The sequence below is a fragment of the Etheostoma cragini genome, chromosome 3 (genome assembly GCF_013103735.1).
Source record: "Etheostoma cragini isolate CJK2018 chromosome 3, CSU_Ecrag_1.0, whole genome shotgun sequence".
Classification (NCBI taxonomy): domain Eukaryota; kingdom Metazoa; phylum Chordata; class Actinopteri; order Perciformes; family Percidae; genus Etheostoma; species Etheostoma cragini.
The window spans coordinates 15,065,018-15,090,497 of NC_048409.1; the positions used below are offsets into that span (position 1 = coordinate 15,065,018).

Genomic DNA, 25,480 nt, shown 5'->3' on the forward strand with positions numbered 1-25,480 from the left:
AGAGCATATTACATTAATAAATAATCCAAACATACACGAGAGGCTGAGACATATTACTTGCATGGCGGTGTGCATCACTGAGTCAGAGTCTCTATCTTTGTGTGTGTGTGTGTGTGTGTGTGTGTGTGTGTTATATTGTGAACATATGATTCAAAGCCCATACATTATTATTATTTAATGGTGTGTGTTTTCTAAGCAGAGTGGAAGATGAAGCTACTCCAGCAAGGCTGCTTCATCTCACACATGCAGGGTGTTCACTCTCTAAAACACACACACACACACACACACACACACACACACACACACACACACACACACACACACACACACACACACACACACAGGCATAGATGTGGAGGCTCAGCAGGAGTGCTGTCAGCCCGACTGTCTGATTAATGATTTTTCTCCCACTTGCTATCCCATCTTTCCTCTCAGTTTCCCTCAGCCAGGTGTGGCCTGCACCAACAATGTTGCTTAGAGTAAATCAGCTGTTTGCCATGCTCAGGTTAAAGATAATCCTGTTAAGCTGTTTACATGCACCTTTAAAACCTGACAAACGAGTACTGCGATGACTAAACCTGTGAACATCTGTGAACATCTGTGCACCTGTGGTGAGCCATTCACAGTCCACTAGAATGAAACCATACTATAACTTTTTCATCTGACTTTACCTTTAATATAGGGAAAATAAATGACATTCTCTATAAATTAGAGTAAGTACTTAAGGAAAATAGGCCACTGATACAACATCAAGGAATCAGCCCTTAAGTTTTAAATTCCTGCTTTATGTATTTACAATGTGATTTGCAGGTTACAAAACAATTGTATATTAAATTATGAGCTGCAATCGGGTTGCTTATAATTACCAGAAGGGAGACGGACTATGAAACCTTTTTGTTTAGAAAATAGTAGGCTAAAAATGCATGCTTGTTGGGCCACTTATGTTAAATGTTGTCAAGTAAGCGCATGTTTAGTTTTGTGTAATGTACTAACAAGAAGGGGCCTCTTGACATTAGGATTCCTTATCACAGGTTCATTGTGATTATGGTGATCTTCTTGACATTTAAGCTGATATTGCCATAACAGTCAAATTGTTGCTCTGGAAAAGAGCTACTCTTAGCTAAATTCATCATATGTGCCTTCCATGTTTTAAACATGCTCTGCACTGTAAAGTGGATCCTGATGGGACAATTTAATAGCAAACTGTGCCAAAAGATAAGACATTAAGACATTTAATTTGACCATCATTGACTCACATTTGACTCACAAGGCTTATGTCAAATAACCGACTCTTAAATTTTGTATGAATGGATGTTTAACTTACCAGCTTCTAGGAGTGGCAAGGAAGTCACCTATGAGCCTGAGCATAGTTGACTCAATTTTCTGTGCTAACAGGCAAAGCAGGCAACTTTAGTCTCCACTGAAGGCAAGCTGCTCTAAAGATATGTCTTAAGAAGAGCACCTACAGCCATGCTCGCAGCTCTGAGGCTGTTCTTAGGCCCAGTCGTGCTTTGAGCTAAGTGCTGACGCTGGAATGGCAACATGCTCACAAATGACGTTCAGCAGGTATCAATGTAACTGTGTTAACTATTTAAACTATACACAACTCTATTTTGACCTAATGGAGGACCCAACAGGAAAGCCTCACCAAATTCATAACAATTGATCCAGACAGGGATATGCATGCCTGAACCTAATTTTTTGGCAATCTATGTAAACATTCTTAAGACAAAAGCATACTTTTTTCTTTTTTTAAATAAAAATGCTAACATTATGGCTGTGCTGGAAGGGTAGTTAATGGGTCGACAAAGTCATTTGAATGCATAAGCTTGGCACCTTGGCACCGTGTACCAACATGCACGGCATTCTATCCAATACTGTAGTTGTAAGATATAGTATTTTAGTGGTGGATCAACCTGACATTGCCAGAGCCATGCCTCTAGCTGGTAGAAGGAACATATTTAATCGTAAAGCACTTGGCATATTTGGCATCTGTTTCCAATAATGCAATTCACTAAACTTGTCTTTCTGTGTATGAGTATTGATCTTGGGATTGGTTGGTCTGAGGTCAGGTGATTAGACTAAGAATCCAAATAACTATTATCTGATTAGCTTATTGGTGCTGCAGGGCTCTTGTTGCTAATTGGATTACTCCTATATGAGTGTAAGATAATGATTTATCTGTAAGGTAAACCATTTAGTTTAAGTTGTCAACAGGGGTCATTATTCGTTGTGTTGTGAGATTTGCTCAACAAACGGATAACAACCTAGTGATCAGACAAAGTAAAATCAAGTAAGAGTAAACATAAGCATTAACAGTTAATCAAGATTTGAATTATTGGCACACCTCCAAAAACATGTACATTAAATTACACTGAAAAGTGCTTTTCATTTCATGTTTTTTTTAATGGGTCAAGCCTAAAAGTTCTAAATGAGGAGATAAAATGTTCTCCAAAATACCCTGTGGTACTTGGCGGATTCGACTGCAACCCACTGTTGTCAAAGCCTTTTGAGTTTCTATCGACTTTAGTCTTAAACTCTAAATAAGTCAGTTGCATTAGTTTGAGCTCTTTTTGTTGTTGTTAGCACTTTAGGAAACTATTTATCATTATCATGATATTTCCTATTATTGGTTAAAATTATTACTGTGGTTCCCTGTGTGCTTGCTGATTAAAAAAACAAATTCAGATTGGTTGGAAGGGCGCATAGGATCACTTCATTAGACCAGCTTGTTGCACCACAGGCCAACTGGCATCCAGTCAAAACGCATGCGCGTTTTTACACACACACACACACACACACACACACACACACACACACACACACACAGTATCTCTCTCTCTCCCCCTGTCTCTCATACACCTTGCCAACACTGTGTGGCGACTGGTTGCAGGATGAAATTGTCACAATGATAGAGTGGAAAGGGAAGGAAATAAATGAGTGTTAAACAGCGAGGAGGAAACAGGAAGTGGAAGCACTGAAAGAAAATAAGGTTAATGAGGAACAAGCTAGCAAGTCGACAGCAAAGATGTGTAAAAGGGGACGATGATGAAATACAGAAAGGGCATAGTGGTTCTGTGTCTGTTTGTGTGTTTCCCCTCAGGGAGCCTTGATGATGACACTAGAGCGCATCATGGGGAGCAACCTTCTCTGTCTTTCTTCTATTACATGTGTTTGTATTTGTATGTATATCTCTCTCTCTCTCTCTCTCTCTCTCTATTTTAACTATACCTTAAAACAGACTCTGTTTGCTCATTACTCCCTCGCCTTCTCTACTAACCTGCATTTTTTATGTTTCTTATTTTACTTGAGAAGCCCATCAGATAATGCTGCGTTGTGCTTTTGCCTTGCTGAGTTGGCTCTAGCATCACTTAGCCCTGAAGTTAAAAGGTGACTGGTGGTATAGCCTGTTTCCCGGTTCTGCAGCTTAACAGACTAGTTAAATCTCCATCCACCAACAACTCCACTTGCAATCACTCATACTTGAACTATTACTGTTGAAAGTGGTCACTCGACTGTCTGTGGCTGGTTGCTTGTAGAGTTGACTCAGTGCATACTCATATTTCCAATGTACGATGGGTCCTTAGAAGAGAATTACAGCTTGCTGTAATGTTGGCTTTGCAATTATAGTTTTGAGGAGAAAAAATGTGATTTGGTGAAAAATTGTCATTATTGTGAAACAGGAGGCAGAGCCAGTTGAATCTAAAGGCAGTGGTGAACATTGCAATAATACAGTTGGGAGGTATAGGGCTACAAATGATGGGTGCTTTATGCGTTTCTTTTAAACAAAGTGAATTTTATCAATTCAAATTTTGTTACATACCTGAACTAACTTAAAATCTCAACCAATGAGTTACAGCCAACATAATCAGATCTTTGGCAGACTTTAGTCTAATTCGTGGTAATGATAAGTAAATCAGCCGGAAGTTATTCATTTACTTTAATGTGACTACAGTTTATGTTTGACGGCTCTCGTTCAAACAGACTTTATTTACATTGTCAGGCAGAAAGGAGGTGAGCTGCTTCTTGATAGCAACAACCATGCAGATGACAAAAAAGAAAGGAGATCACTACAAAAATAGGTTTGGAATCTACAGCTGTGCTTCACAAATAATGTATGCTGGTAGCTCATACACATACACAGAAATACACACATAATCACAGGTGTTTTTTTGTGGGAGTGAAGCCAAATCGGGATAGAGTTGCTGTTCTCAGTAATTTTTTCAAATGCTGTTATGTCTCTGTCATCCTTGTGATCAACCTTTTCTTTGAGACACAGGAGTTCAGAAAGCAGCGGCTGAAAATAAGGACAGAAACAGAGCCACACACCAAGAAACAGAGTGAAACATGATTAGTTTAGTGTGCTGATGTAAGGTAGAAATCAGAGAAGGAATGTATAAATACATTATGGATCACATTACTGTGAGGTAAACTGCTGGATTCTTTGCACACCAAAGACATTATGGCCCTGGAGCTGTTGGGATTGAGAAAAAATACAAATACTGATAACTGCTTAGTTATCTATGGAAATGCTAATCCCCAAACAATATTGAGTAAAACTAAAATATGACATTTTTTCTGGGAAAAAGTGGAATCACATCAACAAAACTAAAATTGAAAGCAATATGGGGAAATTAAACTGCAGTTCTAAATGGAAAATGAACTGACCTACAGTGTGTTATTAAAGAAAATAGGATAAGAGCAAGAACACCTCACAATGCTGTCAGAGCAGTCACTCGCAAAACAAGACACCTTTGGTCTAAATCTGGACACAGAAACAAATCTCCAAGCGCAGCATGTGTGAAGAACATTCAGTTCATTTTTCCATATAGGATGCTGAGCTGCAAACTCATTTCAGGGGGAAGGACACACGGACATATAGATATGATAATAGCTTCAGACTGTTGCACATTAAAGAGACACTTCTCATACTTCTTTCACCCTTATCTCCATAAATCAGTTCTCACTTATGCTCGCAACAGGAGGATTTCTTTCTGTTCAGTCAGTGGATTCTCGACTGAGCCTCCAGGGGCCGTGAACAGAGCGCAGTAGGTGGCACTCCACCATCGACCAGGAGAAGCTGTTCACTTCAGACTCTCTTATTGACTGTAACTTGTGGAACATTTTAAAAGTAACATAAGGGATGAAGCTGAAACGCTGTGATCTATTTATGGGTATGGATGAGCTGTGGTACAGGCAATTAAGCAGCCCGGTGCACTCGTAACAACTTTTATTATTTCATAAGAGCGTTTCACTTCCAGAAGAAGAATCTAGTCCTAAATATAAAAACTTTTTAACAGGCTTTGTTTCACTCAAGTTTCTACTGCTCTCCAGGGAACATAAGAGCTGCTTGTTATGGAAGGTTAGCGAGAGGTTTTTGCGACTGACCAACTCTGTTGGCATCGATCCACTATAGTGTACAGTAAGTACACACCATAGGCTGACATGTTGTACACATCATAATAGGGTGACACTTATGCCATATAAACACTAGAATTAGGCTACCCAAATCTATTGTCCCCTTTTTTTCAACCATAACTACGTTTTTTATCTAGACTATACAAAAATCTGATTCAAAATGCAGGATTTAATACCAGTTAGACATCGTTGAAATAGACTGTTAAATGACTGTTAACAGAAACCTGATATATTCTCAGCTAAAATGTTTAAAATCAAAATGATTTTCGTAGGTGCAGGACAAAAATGGATGAGGCAGGAAGGTATTTACATTTTTTATTGCATTTTACTAGAAGAGAAAAGCACAACCCTTCTACCTTCCATCCATTTGCAAAATCATGCTGATAACATTATGAGCATGATGTCCCTTATATAAATTCAGTAAACACTCACAAGACTGCCCTAACATCCACACAAAGGAAATAAAGGGTTACTTATAATGCATTTCCTGAATGAAGCATATAATTGTTTCAATTCAGAGTCGAGAGCCTGTGCGCTGTGTGATGAAACTGCATTAGAGAAGGTATTCCCCATCTGCCTCATAGCTTTGAGTTGTGGTGTTAAACATAATAATATTAAAATCAGTCAATTTTTCCACTGTCTTTCTCCTGATCAAAATGTCCAGTGGTGTCCCGCTGTCCCCGTCCTGGACACGTGAACCCCCCCAGTTGAATTACACCTCCTACAATTTCACGTAAAATATAAAAGTGATTGATTGATTGATGTACATGTCTAATTGCCAAACGTATATTAGTAACTTTGCTGGGACTCTCAGATGTGGCTGTTATTTTTTTATTTAAAGAAACTGTGGTTTGAAGAGATGCAGACAGGCCAAAGAAGCAGGACTTTATGTCTACTCTATGTTTATATTAGCTTCATCATTTCTGTTCTTTATTAGCGCTATAATACACTTTTTTTTTAAGTGGATGACATTATCCACTGCTCTAATTTGAAAATGGCTTAAGGCTTAAAAGCTTGCCTGTGCTGAATGTAATATCAGTTGGGACAAATTAAATCAAATTGTTGTCTTTATTGCATGTATTGAATTGGAGTCTAATCACAAACACACAGTGGCCGCTGTACCAAGGCCATTTCGGTCTCCAAAGCAGACATCATGTAGTAAATACTGGAGATCTTCCGGCAAATGACACTCTTTTGAGAAAGTTCACCCAGCACATGTAGCAGCTCCTGAGGTATCGCACAAGCTCTTATGTCTGAATGCTAACGCCCACGATTTTGCAGATAAATCCTTATTATGTGTGCTTATCGCAACCTTGAATGTGAGCCTTAGTGAATGCACTTCATTTTTCTACTTTGGCAAAAAAAACAGGATCTGTGTGTCATGCCAGAAAGCATTCAGTAAATTAATTAAAAGTTGAAAGGGCTATAGAAAAAGAGAGTGACAGAGAAATAGTGATAGAGACAGGATGCTGGTTTGACAGAGAATTACATTTTTCTGAGAAAAAAGGACAGAAATCAGGTAGTATTTGCACGAATATTTGAAAATCATATTTTATTTCTAATGACTCAACAAAACCTGTTTTATTGTCACCTAATGCAGTATTTTTGTAGTCAGACTACCACCAGAACAAGCCAGGCTTGATACATTTGAGGTTGAGCGTTGGTCTGGGGAGTCTGCTCTGTATTTTCTCTGCACGAGAGGCATTACCAACAGGCATAGTTCAAACGACTCTGTACGCAATTGGATAGTCCTTCAACCAATCAGACCAATGATCCGGGTAACGTAAAAGTGATACTGGCAGAAATGGGTTGCTGCACCTCTGTGGCGTTCGGTGGCCGCCGCTATGTTGAATGTAAACAAGAAGCTGCCAGTAGCGCGCCAGGTAGATAAGCCAGTTTGTGATTGGTTCCTATAAAGTTGTTAACTGAAGCAGGAGAGTTAAACGTGCAGGTTTCCAGACCGAGTTGCCGAGTGAAATCAAATAGCCGACAAAGTGGGCGAGGTTTACCCAGTCTAGTAATTTTGTGTATTCTGACAATATTTAAAGACAGTTCTGGTCCATGTCATTAAATGTAAAAAATACAGGGGGTTGAGAAACAAAGGTGAGAGACAACGAAGCTGAGCTGACAAGGATAAAAAAAGAAAGCGAGTGAAGAGAGGGAGGCTGACAAATAAACCGGAGACATTAGATACTAAGACACTGAAAGACCAAATTCGCCTTTTTACATTGCACAGTAATGAGGTCCGGGGGAAACCAAGTGTTAAGGAATTGACCACAGGATATATGGTGTGTCACACTGACCATGGCTCACTGCAGCAATATGTGTGTGTATGGAAGTTCTTTCATTAGTGAGGGATGATTGGGTCATTTTGCAAAGTTTAGATCAGCCAGCCCCCTCATTATCATTGTACAGACACAGTCAGAGACACGCACACACACACAAACACACACAAACACACACACACACGCACACGCACGCGACACCATGGGTTGATAAACAGATAAATGAATGACCAGTGCACAGTGGAGGAATAAGAAGAAAAAAATACAAGGCAATGGAAAAATTGAGACATGGGAAAGGGCGAATAAAGCATGTTAAAATTAAGTTTAAATTTAGACAGTAATTGTTGGATGAATTTAGGTAGATATGAAAATGTGGAATGCACAAATGAGGAGATAATGGATGGAGAGAAGAGAGCTGAGGAATGGAAGGCAGGCAATTTCAGGAGGTAGCGATCAAATGAAGGAAATGGAGTGAGAGAGTGACAAATGTAGAGGAGGGGAAACAGATGGAGGGAGAGATGATCAAATGGAGAGTGTTAGGATATTGAGTAGAGGGAGGATGGTGCAGGACTCAACATCTCAAGGTTACACTGCTGTTAATTGAAACCGAGGAGTAAAGGCACTCTACAAGGGGCAATCATGGGTTGTCCTACACAAAAGTATAGCATTTTGTGGTGACTTTTTTGACTTTCAGTAAAATAAAATCCTGGATCATACTGGGAGATTTGTCCACCAATGGCCGATTTTGAGCTTTGGTGACAAAAATTCAAAATATGCACAGTGTAAAAGTTAGTAGCCAAATTCTTGCAGTGAAACTGTGTTTCTATAACCAGCCAATTAAAAAAAACTAAATAAAACAATGTTAATACAAACTGGCCTCACCAGACGAGTTCTATTCACAAAAAAGTGCTGCGATTCACCAGGTACTCATGGCACAATCTGACTTTTAACGTTGATACTGCTCAGTCACAGAGACACAGATCGTGACCAAGATTTTATTAAATTCATACTGCACAGTGTGACAGGCAAATAACCTGCAAGATAGCTGTTATTGCATAGTGTGTAGTGGCCTTAAGGTGAAAGAAAGAAGGTAAGAAAGGGAGAAAAGAGCAAAAGAGGGTAGAGAGTGCAGAGATGGGGATGTAATATAGAACATGCTTATCTGGGGAAAAATTGGGGAAAAAATCAAATTACCAGGGATGATGGTAAAAATAAAGATAGGGTAGAAAGGGTGAAGGAGAGAGAGGACATTTAGAGGGGACGAAGCAGTAGACGAAAAAGACAAAGATAGGTCAGAGACAACGTGAGAGACAGACAGGTAGTGGTGTTGTGTGGGAGGTGGGTAAAATGCGATGGAGAGGTCAGCGTTAACTGCTGTGGTCTGGCTCTCTCCCTGAGACCTATCACAACCTATCAACTCACTCTGGTGGAACACACACACTCACACAATGCAGTACCTCCCCGGTGATGTGGACAGGCTAAATAGAGAAAAATAGTGGTGCTGTAAGTGGTTGGGAGATGGAGAGAGGGGGATGAAGAAATTGTTTTAGATGAGAGAAGCTGGTGCAAAATCATACTTGTGTGTATGTGTGTGTGTGTGTGTGTGTGTGTGTGTGTTATTTTGCACATGAGTGCTTTATGCGCCTGTTAGAGGGGAGATGGAATCCATTTGACAGAAAGGGTAGAGTACCATTTTGTGTATAGTCTACAACAGTTCCTCAACCGGGGTGCCCTGACATGGATGCAACAGAGGGTGAGGTATCCTGACTTTTAGTTTATTCCGTGGGTCAAACTTAAAAAACGTTGGATCCCACAGTTCCCATTACGCAGCTCTACTCTATGAAGCTCCTCCCCAGCAACAGTAGATAATGTACAACTGTCACAGACTGAGCAGTAATCACCATGACTATCAAGCAATTTATGTAGGTGGAACTTGGGAAGATAGCTTTTTAGTATTTTCTCTTTTGCTATGCCAAAGTATACCAGTAAACCATATTTTTCCAGATTTATTCAGACATACAAACTGATTTTAAAGGCTCTAAGAAGGGTAAGGGGAAGCAGACACAAGCAAAAGGAAAAGAAGATAAGGATAGCGAAGTGAGGACACCAAAGGCAGCTGTCAGTCAGCATCAGCCATGTGGCAAAGTTGACCTGGAGGCGGGACAGAGCGATTATACTCCATCACATCACCAGCGCGCACACACACACACACACACACACACACACACACACACACACACACACACACACACACACACACACACACACACAGTCAATGCATTTACATGCAGAACACCACTGGGTAATTTACCCAAAGCTTTGCTTGACAATTGCTTGCCGATTGAGGGTAAGTGGTGTAAAATGTATCTTAGAACTCAATGTTGACTGTCTTGTCTTGTGTATGTGCTGTTCAGCTGCCTGGTGTTTGCTTGTGATAGGCTCATGTCAAAAAGGTGTTTTAGGGATCATTTCCTTTGGCTCAAGAGTAAGTCTGGCTTCTCTCCATCACACTGACTCACAGGCAGTCATATTGATTGATACTGAACCCCAGCCGACAGACAGCAAATGGCGAGATACAGTTTCTATGCAATAACGTCTGTTTATCAGCTCACTCCTTCCTCGTCTCTACCCTCCATTTCTCACTTCACCCTCTATTTCCTTTTCAGTCTTCCTCTCTACTAGTCATCGCTTAGAACTAAATTAAAATGTCTGTTCTTTTTATTGCTCAATTCATCCCGTTTTTGCGGTAGAAGCCCCATGATGGCTGATGGCCAGGTTTCATTTCATGAATTAGTCATTGAATCCCTTTTATTAATTTTTTTAAATGAAATTACTTATCCTGGTTTAGTACAGCTATCCCACCCTAATGCAAAAGGATAACCCTGAAACCACAACATATATATTATAGTTACCAATAGTCTTATCTAGATTTGTGAACAAATGTTTCCCTGAACATGCTGTCCTTTAGAAAAAAATTCATGTGATCTTCTGTTTTGTCATTTCAATGTTTTTTTTTTTCCTTCCAACGGATTTAAATCTAAAGAATATACATCGCAGTCTCAAATTCAGAAATGCCAGAGTAAATTAAAACAACAAATAAATCACCTAATCCTACTGCTTTTCAGACAGGCTCTATTCAAACAATAGCACAAAAAGGAAAACAGGATAACAAATAAACCCAACACCCAATAACACCCAATAAATAATAGAAGAAGGCAACAAAGAGATCTGACTGGAGGTACTGTATCAGCGAAACAGGGGTGTCATTATCAGCAGGCTCATACACTGTTTAGATTTGCAATTGTTTATAAAAGGTGTGATACCGGTGTACAGAGTCAGTCAGATTCATAATGTAAGTATGAATGTGAACAACCCTAAATGTGCATTGCTATATTTATCTCTCTTGATATGTAGGACAACTGTTTGGAGATGTATCTGTATGGTGTATATTTAGATAGATTTGTCGTCTTCCTCTCTTTTAATCTCAAATCCCTCGCACAGCTGGGGCACTATGTGTGTCTGTCTGTGTTTGCATGTGGATGTGTGTCCTTTTCTTTGACCTTCTGTATGTCTGTGTGCGCAACCCAGAAGATGTATTCAAACTGGTTATTATGGTCAAATGTGACTTTTTCAACAGTATGTTGTCAAATGTGCTGGACTATTTAGTGTAGACATGATATTATTTCCAACCCTTGGCACCATAAAGAAGTTATATTTTTTTAAGTGATACTATACTACATCATTGTCCCGTCAACCCAATGTTTGTTGGGTTAGTATTATTCAAGTAGTTGTTGCGTCGCACTATTACAGTCAACATTTTGTGGTCACGGTTGCTGTCACCACGGTGACTGGTGCCCGTCTCACAGTCACCATTTGTCGGCTGAACATAACTGTAACAGCTGCTGTCCCGACCTTCACTTTACAGTGACCGGTACCTGGCTCACAGTGCCATTTTCTCTAAACTTAACTGTAACAACCACTAAACGAAATTTCAAGCGGCCAGTCATCGTCACAAATCTTGTAAGATATCTAAATTCTTGTGCATATGTTCATTTAATATTATACAAACCCGTTATATGTGTTGATTATGGCAGCAGTTGGAGAATGCAGTAATACATCTGTATTTTGACACTGTTCTAAATTCAAGTAATTGCAGTCCTTATTTCTTTGAGTTACTTTGAAGCTGTGCAAATATTCTAAATAAAAGTTAGTTGTTCCCGTTTTTCATTAAAGAAATGAAAATCTTTTGTGTGCTGATATATTTTTTGCCTCATGTGTGCTTGTAGGTCAAGCCTTAGTGTTCTTAAGTGCCCTGGGCACATTCAGTACAGTATGTGGGAGCATGACCAAAGAGAAAACATTAGAGCTGGATATCAAATGTTACACTGTGTCCGGATCAATGCGTGTACACACTTCTACACACACAACATATGCAACCACAAGGCACTTACTCTCTGCCACTGCAAGATTGTGTGTGTAGTGCTAAAAGGCTTGTCTGTCAGCCGGGAGCTTTTAGAGGTCATCACATCAACATTTAACCATACAAAATGCTTTTTGACTGACATTTTTGCACTTCACTAATATACTTGATAATTTCCAGTTTATTAGATTAATTAAGGTTTTTGCATTTGGCAGATGCCTTGCTCACACTCTGTTTTTGACAAATGTCCTCCACTAAAATCCTTTTTTCAGAGATCCAATCCTTATTTCTGCTACCGTCATTCCTCTTTTGTATATTGCACTCTGCTTTTATATTTATACAGTGCTGCATGTATTTAACTCCCATGGTACTTTCCTATAGCCTATATGTTTCCTTGCTCCACCTGATCTCTTACTTTTTGCTTTGTTAAAAAAAACTAAATAAATCCAATAGGGCTATGTACCCTATTAAAACTTAAATGATCTAATCAAGGAGACAAAAATTTCTAATCAAATCTAGTCTTGAAAACAATACAGTAGATGTAATGAGGTCATTTTTAATGTTGACATTCATTCCTCGATTGAAACGCAGCTTTGATAGTTTGTTTATTAAATGGACTCTATGATTAGCAAACTAGTGGTAGCCATGGTGACAGGTTTTCTTCAGAGGATGATTAACTTTCCTAGGTACAGTATATTGACAATAAAGGGGGTTTTGGAGTAGTTTCCAGAACAGAAGTGCTCACTATCCAATCACAGAAAAGTGTCATCCCGCAATTCTATCTGAATAGAAAATTCAATACGTACTCCGGTTCACATAGACAGTACATGCAAAGGACTGTAGTCCTGTTGAACTTTGAAACTGAACTTCCCATTAAAAAGACACTGTTCTTTATCCATTTCCATCAAGGAGCTTTGTTTTTGCCAGCAATCCACACGAAAGTGCTGCATTGCCTCCTGATTTTCCAAACTACGGAGCAGCCCCCAGGCCAAATTCAAAGAATGCTCATCCGTTAAAAAAAGGTAAAATCGGTGTAACAAATGGTACCAACCCCAAAAATTGCTACAAAAACTTACAAGACACACATTTTGGGGGAAATGGTTTGGTTTGATCATTGTTGTTGTCAGAGTTTACTGTATTTTTTTATTTAAGGACCCCCTCGAAAACGAGATGTCACATCTCAAGGGGTTATTATACCTTATAAAGAATCTCCAATATCCTGATTGTGTCCAAGGATTCAAATCAACGTGCATTGTCCAACTAAACACGCCGCCATCCCATCTTGTTTCTCCAATGTATTAATAAAATAATTTAAACTGAATACTAATGGGTATAACACCACTATCAGTAAATGCAGTCAAGATATAATTGAAAAAATAAGTATTTTTACCTCTGTAACATCAAGACCATTCATTCCGCAAAAGATCTCAGGAAATTAGTTCAACATCTTTCACCTCACTCTCAATATTATTACCTCACACCAGTTACATTGATGTATTCAGTCACTCAAGTGGCTTCAGTAAGCAGGCAGCAAGGGGGCACAGGGAGAGAGAGAGAAAGAGTGATAACTGTGTGTGTGCTTCAGTATCCGTAGTTCTGTGTGACTATGTCATGTTGGTTGGATTGCAAAGCAAAGCAGAGCAGATGGGTTTATAATGAGGAAACAGAATGATTCTGATAATGATGACCAAATAATTATACTGCATCTAAAGAAGTGAGGAAGGCACGGGGAGGGCAGCAGTAGTGTGGTGGATTAAAAAGGGAGTGAAATGGATGACAGAAAGAGGACTGCATGTACACAAAGAAAGGTTAAGAAGAGCTAGATTCAGTGTGTCATGAGGTATTGTAAGAAAAGAGGAACAGAGAAGAAGGGATGAGATGAAGTGAGAGCAGTGCGCTCGAAGGCCATTAAAAAATCTTTAAATATCTCTTACTGAAAATACATTGTAGGTTGGAGGCTTGTAAAGGTCTTACTAAAAGTTATGTAACCACAAAAAGTGCCTCTCATTTTCATGCTGACCTATTCAATTTTAAATAATACTTATAGATCTACAACTGGAAATAGTTTGGGCATATATTGGACTGATGTTTCCTTTATTAATGCTGGTTACTCATGACTGAGCTACTTTAATTAATTTGTCACTTAACAGGTGCGCTAAGCAATGTCACGCGTGTTTTAGGCTACAACATTTGTTGTCACATACAGCAAACATCTCACTATCTGCAAGCTGTCTGTCCCCAGAACACACTGTAAAAAACATCTCCACACTATCTGCTAGCTGTCTGTCCCCAGAACACACTGTAAAAACATCTCCTCACTATCTGCTAGCTGTCTGTCCCCAGAACACACTGTAAAAAACATCTCCTCACTATCTGCTAGCTGTCTGTCCCCAGAACACACTGTAAAAAACATCTCCTCACTATCTGCTAGCTGTCTGTCCCCAGAACACACTGTAAAAAACATCTCCTCACTATCTGCTAGCTGTCTGTCCCCAGAACACACTGTAAAAAACATCTCCTCACTATCTGCTAGCTGACTGTCTCCTGAACATACTGTAAAAAAACATCTCCTCACTATCTGCTAGCTGCCTGTCTCCTGAACATACTGTAAAAAAACGCAGCCCCTTCGACAGCCCAGGGTCTACAAACGGCAACAACAAAAAACTGTGTCCACCTGCACCACAAAGCATACACAAACTGGAAATCCAGGAGGAAATCCATGCCCTCTTCTTCTTCAAAGAATAAAAAGAAGTGTACAACAGGTTGAAAATGCAAACTTAATATCATGTGTTTTTTGGGTGGAGTAGGGTGTGTTTAACTGGGATTGTGTCTGTCTTGTTTATTTTAATCATTTAGACCTTTAACTGCCTTTTTCACATTCATCACTTCTTTTACTTTAATGTTCAAAGCTCGAGTATCAGGGAGGTTGTCAGTAAAAAGCCATCACAAGCACACGCACACAGACACACACACACACACACACACACACACACACACACACACACACCTCACGGACCCCTTTCTTTCTGCTATATACTCACACTCACACATAAGGACACACACTATTTCCCCCTCTATTTTGTATTCATGCCCATGCATAGATACGCACGCACTACGTTCACCGACGAGATCTTTTCACAATCTAAAATAGCTGAGTGGAGAGAACAGATGCTAAATATAGAGGAAAACTGAGCAGAATACCAACGATTTTCAAGATCATACAATACAGACGAGGAGTGTAATGGCTCACACGGGGCAATAAAGCAGTGTTTTAAAAAGATAAGTTCAAGACCTTAGGTGGTAATTGGAGGCTTGATATAAATGTAAAAGACTATTTTTTGAGGAAGTTTCATGTAATTGGGCTTTTGTTTCAGCAAAGGTTTTGCAATTTAATACAAATGAAATTATGTTAATGACTGCTAAAACTGAATTCAATCCATAACTTAACACAATTTTTGAAACGTTTCATGTTAACTAAGATGAACAAAAAATACACGCCATGATGTCAGTTATTAATGTTTTACATTTTGTTGTATTGTTTTTTGGGAGGCATCAGCATTTATAAGTATAACCAATCTTACATTGCACTGAGTCGGATAGCTCCACATTTTTTAAATAACAAGATTCACTGGTAATTATCTTAACTCTTGGGAGAAAAGGTCATCTTTAGAAAGTAGTCAGTGTTGCATCATCAGGTCAGATTCGGTCAAGTTTTCAAGTTCTGATCTACTCCACACTATTTCTTTTACAGTTTTGATGCCACATTGGGTCTTGTTTCATCCTTCTTTGATTACTGTTAGTTGGCAAGCTTAGTCTGCTTTTGCACACATGTTGCTAAGCAATGCTCTGAAAAATTAACTCTAATTTGATAGGTCATAGAATCTAAATGAACAATGTGGATTTCATATAGCGTTGTGATCTTGTGTTGTAATGTGAAGAGAAATGATGTGCTCCTGATCAAAAGAGAATGAAGGAGGCAAATAACTGAAGAGCATAATTTAACAATTCACTGGGCACAAAATGTTCCCGCAATTAATTAAGTTAAGGAGATAATTAAGTAGTTCAAGTTTAAAAAGTCTAAATACTGTATAAGATAACACATTTGGATTTGCATTTACAAATTCAAATGTGTTATTGCATTTGCACTATTTGCATTTAAGGTTTATGTAATAGATTACTAAGATATAGATGGGATTTTTCTTTTTTGCCTAATAAAAATCAGCACATGCCATTTTTAGATAGGACAGTAGTGGTTCATAAAAGCCTCTTTGCAGACATTTGCTTTAATTTTAAGTATCTTATTGAAGCCAGCAACACCTGCCACAAGGGACTTAAACATAGCTGCAGCATTATTATATGATACCACAGAGTATCCTCTTCTGCATTACTGTTTTGATAATAGGCTTCAAGCTTTCATAAATTGAAGGGATACATTATGGGAAATTATGTGTGTGTGTGTTTTTTATCTGTTTTTTTAAGGCAAAGTGGGGATGCCTCTTGTGAAGATAATTGAATTTTTTAATGTCAAAATGAGCCTGTGTGTGTCAGTACAACTACAGCACTGACGACTGGAAAACTGAACAAGCATGTAAAAATACAATACAAATTCAAAAGCCACAACACAAACGCTTAAACACAAATACAAAAGCCACAACGGAAGTGAGTGACAACGGAAGTGAGTGCAGGAGGAAAGTTCTTGTATGTTTGAGAATTAAGTGAAACATGGTTCCTTGCTAATTATGATTATTGTTGCTATGTGATTGTGAAAAATAAGCATTGTTGTTCAATATCTTTGTATTTTCATATGTTTGTATACTCTGCCATTTAGGCTACAAAGGAAAGTGTTTGGAGCGTGTTTGTGTGTGTGTGTGTGTGCCTAGATGTAGAGTAAGACAAATGCAACGAAACATAGCATAGACTGTACAAATGGTAATATACAGTCTATGAACAAAACCTTTTACAGGGCTCTAAATACAATGTAAATACTTAATCCACAGTCTGAATTATATTTATTTACTCATTTTATTTTCCAGTAGTAAACACAAAGCCACTGTTAAAAATCTGGGTTTATTTCTTTCAGACCAACCGTGTATGACCATGAACATAGACCATGTATGTGTGTATGTAACATATTACGCCTCCAACACTGTAATAGGCAGCATATTTTTTTTATTTTTTTTTTAAGATTATTTTTTGGGCATTTTAGGCCTTTAACAGCTGAAGATGTGAAAGGGGAGAGAGAGGGGGAGTGACATGCAGCAAAGGGCCGCAGGCTGGTTTCGAACCTGGGCCGGCTGCGTCGAGGAGTAAACCTCTATATATGGGCACCCGCTCTACCAACTGAGTTATCTGGGTGCCCAGGCAGCATATTTAAAGTAACACAATTAGCATTGACTTTAAACATCTGTTAATCGGAACAGTAACCACAACCGCACATCGCACTATCCACACCAAGCGTATGGAGGGAATTTGCAGCTGGGAGTTGCTCAATAACCAAATAGATACGGTTAGTAAGATACAAGCACGTAACAGTGGGATATGATATTTTTGTGACAACGTGACAAACTATAGACATTAAACATACTTCTCACGCGTGAAACACGCTGGGCGCCATTTTGATAACGTGATAGCTGTAACTTCATAGCCTAAATGGCAGAGTACATACACATGAAAAGAAAAGAAAAAAGATATAGAACAACAAAACCTTTTTGTCACAATCACGTAGCGACAGTAATCATAATTAGCTAGGAACCATGTTTCATTTACTTCCCAAACTCCATTTGTCAATAACACACTCACTTCCGTTGTCGCTTATATTTTTTGTTGTAGGTTTTTTCGTTTGTGTTGTAGCTTTTGTGTTTTTGCATTGTGTCGAACCGTCTCAGCCACCGTACCGAAAATGATGTAGTATCATCTTTGTTATTGTGATTAACGTATTTTGGCTATCTGCGTACATTGACCTATGTGGAGGATGCCAAGCTGAGCGTCTACGAAACGATCAGCCGTCCCAATATTGGGTCACATCGCTGTTTCATGTCTTGGTGATTTGGGCCTGTGCTGTAAATAAGGATTTGCTAATAACAGGCTGCTTGTTAGCTCAGTTGGCAAAAAAAACACATAAAACTGAAAAAAGCTAAATTGACTGAAGTGTCTGCATCCTTTTTGGTGTGTGTGCTCTTTACTAAAACACCAAAGAACAGACTGTCAGTAGATATTTCATGGCACTTTGATCCATGTTGGGAATGGTTAATAAACTGACATAACTTTTGCATCAGCGCCCACATTTTGAGGTGCCAGAAGTATTTTCATACTCGGTATCAAATATTATTTCCTGACTTCCATGAACTTAACTACAGTCCTGAGATCTTATTTTAGAGAGCTTTTCGTTTAGATTTCATTAAGATAACTAAAAAGAGATATCATATTGGGTTTAGATGCTGCGTGGAGCAGGATTGTGTGAGGGTTAAACGTGGGCTATTCCCACATAAGAAGAGAGGTTTAGACATTGAGCATCACACTAGTGTTAATTCTGTCACCTATTTTTAATTTAGTTTTATGCCAAAGGATCTTGTTAGTTTCTTAAGGATCTTGTTAAATTTAGTCATCCAAATATGTTTGTTGTTTAGTTTTAGTCAACTAAAAGTTTTGTCATTTCAGTCTAGTTTTAGTTTAAAGAGAACTCAGGTATTTTAGTCAAATTTTAGTCAAAAGTTTTAGTTTAGTTTAGTTTTATTTTGTTGCCAGCAGTTGCATACCTTTCTCCAGCCGCTCTGCAAGCTTTTTAAGAGCAGCTTCGCAAGAACTCCTTTCCTTGCCCGGAGCCGTGGCACATTGCTACGCGCTGTAGCGGCTTCTGCAGTAGGCTGAACCGGGCTTCCTCCCTCCCCTGCCCAGGCCACATCGCTAACTGGATGTGTTACGGTTAGATAAAAAAAGGGGACACGCCGAATCTCTAGATGAGCCACAACTGAGCCGCGCCTGATTGAACCGCGCTAAGTGAGGGAAAAATACTGGGAACCAAGCAATTGGCACACGCTCCAAACGTGCACTGCACTGGTTCTATCTCATGATTCAAAAGTAAAGACGACTGTAGACGAATAATGAAGAGAGATTTTGTCTTATTTTATTTCATGCAAAACATTTTAGTCACGTCTTTTTGTCAACAATAATGCATGTTAATTTAGTTTTGGTCAGCGTTTTTGGACATTGGTGCAGTCTTGTCATCATCTCGTCTTTTTCACGAGAAAAAAGGTCACAGACGAACATATTTAGTCTCGACTCACTAAATGTTTGCAGTTAAGTGACAGGCTAAACTATACGATGGATTGCCATGGCATGTTGTACTCAAATTCATGTCCCTGTCAGGATAAAATGTAATCACTTGGTAATCCACGGAATTATTTTCACCAACATCAGGTCAAAATATAGCAAATGGTAACACACTAAAGTAATATGGTTAACAATGTAAACATACCTGCTAAATACTAGCATATTAAGATTCATTGTGAGCAAGTCAGCAAGCTGATGTTAGCATTTAGTTCAAAACACAGATGCACCAAAGTAGCCTAACAGAGCCACCAGCATGGATGGAGACTGTTAGTAATACCACCACTGGAACTGTTGGCAGCTTTCTATTAATTCACACTTCTGTTTAACTTGCTCGGCCACAGTGCTATGTGTTGGGAAAAGTTGAATATGTTTAAATGAATCGCAGTGGTCTGTCTTTGAGGACAGGGATGGAGTGTAGTGCGTTACAATGATTAGATATCCAGGTTTTATATAGTCAATATAGTCAAGGGTATATACTGTACAATCTTGCACTAACCCTTGTCTGTTTCTCTGTTCTCTTTTTTCAGGTCTTTAGACTCATCTCCCTGGGCCATCTTTTCTCTTTCCAGTCCATCTACCAGTCGCCAAAATGCATCTTCATGCTGAGTTGTAATAAATCACAGCACACCACATAGAGGTAAGCCAGGACTCAGAAACTTTAACTGTTTAAAGTAAACGGATTTATGGATTTTAAATTGTGAAAATTTAGCAATGCAAAATTGACTCTGCTGGAAAATTGGACAAGGATATTGTTTCTTTTAAATGACATCCAATATATTTATTGCCAATTCAGTTGAATACAATTTTAATTAACCCATTTGGAATGTTAGGTAGTACAGAATATTACAAAATGTTTTGAATTATATAAGTAAAATATGCATATAATATATTTCCTCACACTAACTACAACTATATATACATATATACAGGTACTGTGCATACATATATATATATACACACACATGTATATATATATATATATATACACACATGTATATATATATATATATATACACACACATGTATATATATACACGTATATATATATATATACACACACACACATATATATATATGCAATTTCCTTTCCTTATGTGGAATTTAGTAGTGCATGTGTTTATACATACGTGGTATTACATTTAAGCAATTTAAGAATTAAAGAATTCCACATACTTATACATCTGTGTATGTGTGGGAGTGAGTGGATAACAATGTATGCATGTGCCCACCTACCTAATTTGCCATAATGTTATGAGGTTGAGTGTACTTATTCACATGCTTGAATGCAAATATGAATTTAAATGTTTTCCCTCTGTGTGAATCTCTCTGTGGCTCTGTGTGTATTTTAGAAGAGAGCAGTAATGTGGTCCAACATGCTCTGCCTCTATTACAGACATATTAGCAGGGCTGTCAGAGGCCTGACAGGTTTGCAGGCAGGCAGCTACGCAGATCAGAAATTGTGCAATTGATAATGGATATACGGATGGATGTAAATCACTATTGTACATCTCTCACAAATCATCAATTATCACACTTGCACTGTTGTCTAAAATGTTATGTAATCTTGTGGGAGGTCATTCAGACTTGCTGTAGAAGTGAGACCTCAGTACTACCTAGAGCACTAGCACTCTATTAAGTGTTTCTTCTGTTTGCTAGATTTAAGGAAGCAAACATGCACTTCGAAAATCTTCGAATCTTACCAGTCATTTAGTTTGATCCATAGGATTTGTCATTGGGGACATTGTATTCTGCTGTCGTATCTAGACACCTCTATGTACTGTATTATGTGATTTTTAAAGTCTGACATTTGGTTCCTCAGCTGTCGTCTGTTATTAGCTGTTTATGAGTAAATTAAAGCAATTTGAAGTCAGAATTGTTTGACCAGGTCAGGACATATTTAAACCTTTATAAACCAGCTGGGTTTGACAGATTGTAGACAGAGGATATTTTGTCAGTGAGCCCATCAGAGCACAGCACAGCTTAACCCCGTAGACCAGTGGGAACAAAGTTCCAAAACAACAAAATACTCCATCTACTGACACCAGCATGAGCTATCAATCAGTGGTAAGAGTTTTAAAGAGAAAATGCAGGCCTGCAATGATCCATTGTACATTTATTCCTCAACATGTAATTCGAGTGGACATCGTCTCCTCCAACTTTACTTTCATTCAGATAAACACAGTAGGATATATTGATATTACAAAACACAGAAAACTTCAACCCCAGATGATCTGTTACCACTTTAGCTTCTACTGCTTTTGATTTATTTCAGGAGCACTGAAAGTTAGGACCTTTTTTGTTGGGATTTCTTTCTATAGGTAGTGTCATCAATTTGGGACTACTGGCAGCTACCCAAAAAGCAGTCACAAAGACAAGTTAGGAAATCAGTTAAAGCTGTAACACTTTTCCAAACATTTTCTGGCAGTATTGGTGAGCAATTCTATTTTTTTATTGTTTGATATCCACCTTTTTAATGGCTATGTGGACTGCTTTTGCATTCGTTGAAGTCCTTATTTCTTAGCAACTTGGTCACCAAAACACACATCTGCTGTATGTGGTTATTAAGGTGTCATAGTTATGCAAATAAAGTTAAACACAACTGCTGCCAGCAGTTTAAAAGTACTCATAATACAAGAAATGTTATTCCAAGACTATTCCTTATTGACCTTATACTTTAACAAAGTGGTCCTGTACATTTTCCCCAGTTTTACACAGTCAACTAGCTATACTTCTGTACCATGAATAACAGCCGTTTATTCACTAGAAGAGTCAACCATTTTCTTGTTAATATACTTTTATATCGAATGCATCACTCTCAGAGTGATCCTTTGGGTCATAACTGTATTAACTGTTTAACATGAAAGCAAGCAAGGACCCACAGTATATATATATCAAAGTTAAAGTTTCTTCCAATGCTAATGTTAATCTGTCACACTGTACAAAAAATGACATAACTGAACAACAGCAGTCCGAGGAGGTCCAATTATGTGTAATTCCAGCCAGACTTTCTCCAGCCAACCTTGCGTATTAACTGACGTAAACACCATTTTACAAGTGGTTTCAGAACAATTTGTACCGCTATCCTGTTTTCCTCTTGCTTGCAGCCTTCCCTTTCTTGTTTTATTTTCTGCCAGCACCCAGGCGAAACATTTGACATGAGCAATTTATTAGAGTGAACTAAATGGCAAAACAATCCATGATATTTTATATTTTATGATGTTTGTTTTAACACAGCGGGGAAACCAAAATAGCAACTCATCTAACACTGTGGAATTCAACTTCAGATGAGGCCTTTCTGAAATTCAAGTTAACTTTGTCAAGAGTTTACAACGAGATATTGAGTCAAACGGACTTCTTATCTGCCTAATAATTTCTAAGATTATCCAAGATTTCTCCTTTGAACTATCTGGTATCTGTCACAATAACAAGTTAATTTATATATTGTTATCCCCTTGAAAAATCTTTATAAATTACACATCTGAATTAAATAAAGTGTGCAGCGTGCTATCTGAGAAGCTTTAGTTTATCTAAGATTAGTTATCTTGGAAATTGAAGGGGATGGATGTGAGAGAATCGGATATTTGAAGTTTACATATCTAGATCTAAAGATGCACAAGTTTGCAAAGCCTAGAAAGACTGGAATAGGTTACAGTTATTTGTGTGTGTGTCCGTGTGTTTTCTGTGATTTTAAGTGCAGTCTACGTTTGGTCATTGGTAAATGTACACTATTCACTATTTGTTTGTGGTTTCTCATTTTGCTTGTGTGTTGGACCGAAACATCTTTTCTTCCTACATGCAGAGATACATGCATACACATACATACTCATACATACAGTACATAAACACAGAAGGATGCTATGTTTAATGCACTTTATTTTCTTAAATCAAGGATCAATGTCTCAATGAATATACTATGTTGACATATTGCCTGTGAGAAACAATGCAAATCCACTTGTTTGGAGTCATTGCTAACTAATATGGGATAGTGCACATGTGCCTCTCATTAACAAAGTGGGGGTGCAGTCAGTTGGATTTTGGAACTTTTGATCACAATGAATAGACACTGTATTTCTGTGAAAATTCTGTCATCCAGGTAATTGGTCGAATAGCATGGTCAACTTAAATATGTCAAGATGATATAGATTTTCAACAAATGGGATATATTTTTTAAACCTGCCAACCTGTCCATACACCCAAACATAAGAGGAGCGATTTACTATGCATAGTCCTATACATCAACATTGCAACTGAACCGATTTCAGCTTAGGTCTGTTCATTCACTGTAATGTCCTCTAAAGTTGGAAAAGTCTGTCAGTTGTGAGAGGAGAATGGAACTTCACAGTCTTCAAACACAAGAAGTATACTTAGAGTTTGGGGCTTTTTGACTAGATGTAGGCGGCGGTGCATTGAGAAGCAGCGAACAAGGCATTTGATATTTTTCTGCAAGTCTGCCTAGTCAGCCGGTGCATTTTGGTAAAATCCCAAATGTGATGCCTCTTTCCATTTACAAAACTGTAATTTTGTTTGTGAAAACATGCCAGATTCAATTTTGTTTGGAGTATGCAGCTGGTCTTACAATGTTGTCTATTCATGTGACTCTTACACCATCACTGTGTGACGTCACATTACTCACACAGGTCAAATCTTAAGAACATTGCACCAATCAGGAGAACTGATGAAGTTGTATCCGTATACATCCTAAAAAACTAGACTGCAAGAAGTTTAATATGTGCCTTGTTTCAGATATGGCATGTTTGTGGGGCCATGGCTAAGTATGTTTTCATCAAAGTGGGGAAAATATAACTCCCAATAGCATTAAGTGCCTATTGAAGTTAGTTATTAGGTTTTCTACAGACATGACAGCACCTGTCTGGGTTTCAAAATTTCAACAGGGTTGCTGTTAATTACCCCCCCCCCCCCCTTCCACTGTTAGCCATAACCCAAAATGAGGAGAATTGTCCAGCTTTGAACACACTGCAATGCATCAACGGATGATATTGCTAATTCATCATTGTTACACTGTTACTTTGAGAACAAAATATACAAAAGTCATGTCTTTCAGCATAGATAAAGTCATATTATGATGCATTTAGGGGTGCCATATATTATTATTATTATTGATTTAAAAGCAATTTTGAACCGATGTAAATGTCAGAATAAGTGAAGATTAATGAGCACTCTATGAAAATCCTTGTAAAACTGATTTTACACAGCATAATCACGATTTAATTATGTTGTTTTCCCCACCATAATTAAATACCATGTTTTTCAGTGAATCATTTATTTGTGCGGAAAGATGTGCATCTCTAGGTATTGTTTTTGCCATTTCAAGGACGTTGCTTATCTCACCTTGTTATTCACAACGCTCCAAACCCATTTTACTTATCTACATTTGTGTTCTAGGACTAGGCAACTGGAGTTATTTTAATCTGCAAATCACAAAGCACAGTAAACACAGCAAACTGAGTGGTGTGTCTCAATGCATATTCTCTGTGCTGTCTCAAGCAATTCTTCAATGGTTGAATGTCAATGATCTGTTTGGAAATGTATTCACGAGTAGGTTTGTGGGAATGCATGCAGAAAGGCATTTGGAACTGTGGGTATGCATATCTATGCTATATACAAATGAAAAATGACTGGCTATTATACTAAAAAAGGTGTATCAATTTCCGTCAACACAATGCTGTTGGACTGAAAATCAAAAGCACCAAATTTTCATTTTGACAGCATAAGAAAAATAGCTCAGAACAGAGCTGTCAAACCATTTTCATCTCCTGTTAGACTATTTGTGTATACCGTAAATATGTGTTTATCACTTCTTATAAAAAATATTGGGCTCCAGTGTCATTAGGGCATCAGGCAGACATGCTGGTTGCGTGTTCATCATTAGCAATGTAACAATATAAAGTGCTTTGATATTAGGAGTTTATAAGAACAACTGTCACTATTTCAAAGCACAGTTACAATTACAAACCCAACTGTCATAAATCATGTCTATTTTATTTTTTGTTGCAATAAGATTTCTTTA

General features: G+C 38.2%; 1 protein-coding gene across 2 annotated transcripts in view; it reads left to right on the forward strand.

The window, feature by feature from the left end:
* Positions 1–25,480, forward strand: part of zgc:172282 (leucine-rich repeat and fibronectin type III domain-containing protein 1-like protein) — a 158,878-nt gene that overhangs the window by 43,863 nt on the left and 89,535 nt on the right. For both annotated transcript variants that reach the window (XM_034865793.1, XM_034865799.1), the window contains exon 2: positions 19,980–20,089. The gene's annotated coding sequence lies outside the window, so the exon portion shown is untranslated. The remainder of the gene's footprint in view (positions 1–19,979; positions 20,090–25,480) is intronic.